A 3,929-nucleotide genomic window follows, 5' to 3' on the forward strand; every position below is an offset into this window, starting at 1 on the left:
GGCTCGGGGCTGGGTGGGCCGGACCTGGCTCCTGTTTCCCCCTGACCACAGCTGCTTCTCTTCCCTGGGGGCCTCGGCTCTGGGCGCTGGCTCAGGTGCCAGGGTTAGGGCCAGGCAAGGAGGACTCGGAAGGCAGGACCCCGCGGCTTAGAATGTTCTGGTTCCCTCCCGAGGAGCTGCAAAGAGGCAATGCTGACCATGGGGTCTACATGCGGCGCCGGCCCTCTGCCTGCCCTGGGGGAGCTCACTCTCCTATCTGGTCTCCATCAACCCTGGCTGACCCACGTCGGGGGCCTGGGGGGCCCTCAACACACAGATTTCCCTACCAGCCCTGGCGGTGATTGCCCCCGCACGGGCAGGGCACTGGGGTACGGTGTGCCCGACTGCCAGGACAGAGCAAGCCGGGAGCTGAGTGGACGGCGGGGACCCACAGAGGGGATCCAGCAAGCGCCACCGGTGCCAGCTGTGGCCTGGCCTCCGTCCTGGCCCTGGCACTGACACGGCTCCGCGTGGGCACCTGGATGCAGACGTGTCGCCCCTGATCTCCTCCCTGGGAAGTGGTTAACCACAGTGGCCAAACCAGTTCCCAGGTGTGGGTGTCCGGGCTGTCATTCCCAATGCCGGCACATCTGTGCCAGCCGCCCTGCTCCTCCAGCTCCCGCCATTGTCTGGTGTCTGAACTGGGTGGTCTGAGCTGGGCTGGGTGGCGCCCACCTCCAGAAACCAGGCCAGTCCCGCGCAGTCCTCCCTCTCCTTGTGTGGTGCCGAGGGCTGGACATAGGGCGCACTACCCTGGAGCCACATCCCCGACCCTCTTAATCTTTATTTTGAAACAGGGTCTTGCTAAGGTGCCCAGGCTGGCCTCCAACTCTGATCCCTCTGCCTCAGCCTCCCAGGTACTGGGAGCACAGGCACAGCCCAGGCCACGCGCCCCTGGCCTGTTAGTTTATCTCTTCATTCAACAAACACTTACTGGGAACTCTTGCCATACAGCCTCTGCTCCCTCCTAGAGGCCGCTGGGGCCCTGCAGAATGGGCCCTGCCTGCAGGCCCACCCCACCCCAAAACACGGACACTCGAAAGGCAAGAGGTGGTTGGAAAGAAGAGCTGTGGGCCGTCTGCGCTGGTGCACACCTGTAATCCCAGAACATGGGAGGCTCAGATGAGAGGGTCCCAGGTTTGAGGCCGGCCTCGGCAACTTAGAGGCTGTTTCAAAATAAAAAGGACTGGGAGTGTAGCTCAGTGCCCCTGGGTTTGAGCCCTAGTAGCCCCCCACTCCCCCCAGAAGTCCAAGCTGCGGCCTCAGCCTATGTGGATCCGTCTCCCAAATGTCTGGCATCTAGGACTCCATTCCTGGGCGGCTCATGCTAGTCTTATCTTGCAGGCCAAAGTAATATAATAGGCACTACATATTGAATACTTACTGTGTGCCAAGCAAATTATGCTAAAATTGAACTGTGTGTGGGTTACAGGGGCTTTCTACCTCTGAGATACACCCCCCGCCCTATTTTTATTTTCGGTACTAGGGATTGAAGCCAGGGGCATTCTACCACCGAGCAACACCCCTAGCCCTATTTTTATTCTTTTATTTTTGAAACAGGGTCTCACTTAAGTTGTGGAGGGCCTCACTAAGTAGCGGAGGCTGGCTGCACACCTACAATTCTCCTGTCTCAGTCTCCCAAGTGCGCGCCGCCATGCTCGGCTCTTATTTTTTACCTGGAAACAGGATCTTAGACTGCCGAGAGACTAAGCTGCCAAGGCTGGTCTGGAACTTGTTATTCTCCTGTCTCAGCCTCCCGAGTCCTAGGATTGCAGGCGTGGCATGTGCTACCGCCCCCAGCAATGCTAAACTCTGTGTGTGTGTGTGTGTGTGTGTGTGTGTGTGTGTGTGTGTGTGTGTGTTGCGCGCATAACTGGGGATAGAACCCAGGGGCATTCTATAGCCCCAGCCCTACTTTTAAAAAATTCTGTATTTTAAAACAAGGTCTCAGCCGGGCGTGGTGGGCACGCTTGTAATCCCAGCATTCGGGAGGCTGAGACAGGAGGATCACGGTTTGCAGACAGCCTCAGCTACTTAGTGAGGCCCTCTGCGACTCAGTGAGACCCGGTTTCAAAATAAAGAGGGCAGGGGTGTAGCTCAGAGGTCGAATGCCCCTGGGTTCCATCCCCAGACCCGCAAAAAAAAAAAAAAAAAAAAAAAAGACAAGGTCTCACTGAGTTGCAGAGGGCTTCACTAAGTAGCTGAGGCTGGGCACGAACCTGAGATCCTCCTGTCTCAGCCTCCCAAGTCCTAGGATTTCAAGCATGCGTCACCATGCCCGGCGATGTTAAACATTTTTATGATTTCTTACTGACCTCTGGGTAGAAAGTGTTCTCGTTTTACATATTAGGACTCCGAGGATCCAAGTTGCTCACACAGGCGCTGACCACAGGCGCTCAGTGCACGGAACCCAGATTCCAACCCAGCTCGCCTACCTGGGAGAGGAGAGCGTCCTTTCCTGAAGTGGCCTGGGCTGCGTGGCGCCCTCTGCTGGCCACGGCACGCCCTGCGCCAGCCCGGATGGCCACGCCCCACGTGGGGAAGATGTGTCCTCGGCCTCAGGTGTGTCCGCTGTCCTGGGATTGGGGCGGGCTGCCCCAGGCGCGGCGCAATGACCCGTCCTGGCTGCTGACCAGGACTCCCATGCGGCTCCCCAGACACCGGCCACAGGGGCAAAGCTGACACCTGCAGGGAACGGGGCTACCACTCCTGGCCCGCGCTGAAGCCCCCTGATGTGACCAGCAGGGTAGGCCAGGACAGGAGAGGCCGGCCGCAGCCACCGGCGCCTTGAGGAGGGGTCTTCTCACAGAAGACCCTCACGCTGTGGGGGAGGGGAGCTGGAGCAAAGCGCAGTTGGTTTTATTTTTTTTCTTTCTTTTGTGACACTGGGGATGGAACCCAGGGCATTCTACCTCTGAGCTACACCTCCAGCCCTTTTTTTTCTTATTTTGAAACAAGTTCTCACTGAGTTGCAAAGCGTCTAAGAAACTGAGGCTGTCTGCGAACCACGATCCTCCTGTCTCAGCCTCCCAAGTACTGGGATTACAAGCGTGGTTTTCTTGTTTTGGGTTTTTTTTTTTTTTTTTTTTTTTTTATCAGTCTGCCTCCAAGCAACACCCCCAGCTCTTTTAAAATTTTTTATTTATTTATTTTATTTTATTTTATTTTTTTGTGGGTCTGGGGGTGGAACCCAGGGGCATTTGGCCTCCGAGCTACACCCCCTGCCCTATTTTTTTTTATTCTTTATTTTGAAACCGGGTCTCACTGAGTTGCGGAGGGCCTCACTAAGTAGCTGAGGCTGTCCCCGAACCGCGATCCTCTGGTCTCAGCCTCCCGAATGCTGGGATTACAAGCGTGCGCCACCACGCCCGGCTTTAAAATTTTTTATTTTGAAACAGGATTTTTTTAAGTTGCTGAGGCTGGCCTCGCACCTGTGATTCTCCTGTCTCAGCCTCTAAGTCCCGGGATTATGGGCGTGTGGCCTGCCACATCTTGACATACAGCATGTGTCTGCTCCAACTAGAATGCTGAGGCCACGGCTTTCTTCTTCTGTGTTCACAGTAGTGCTGCTCGCCAAGGGGGAGGCCCAGCAGCCCAAGGCAAGCCCGGCCCCCAACTCTCCCCTCCCAGACACAGGCTGGGGTCTCCTGCCCCTCATCTACCCAGTCCGAGTCTCAGGTGAAGTGTCACCGCCCTTACTCCGTGGCCCCAGGTTACCCGTCACCTTCACGGGGCCTGTGATTAGCTGTCCACAGTGGAGTACCAGCCTGCTGGCCCCAGAGGCCTCACCTGGATGGCTGAGGATAATCCATGTAAGCAAGGGGGGGCACTGGGAATGGAGCCCAGGGGCACTCTACCTCTGTGCTATACTCCCAAGCCCCTATTTTATT

Source organism: Muscardinus avellanarius (assembly GCF_963383645.1).
Source record: "Muscardinus avellanarius genome assembly, chromosome: 14".
Lineage (NCBI taxonomy): Eukaryota > Metazoa > Chordata > Mammalia > Rodentia > Gliridae > Muscardinus > Muscardinus avellanarius.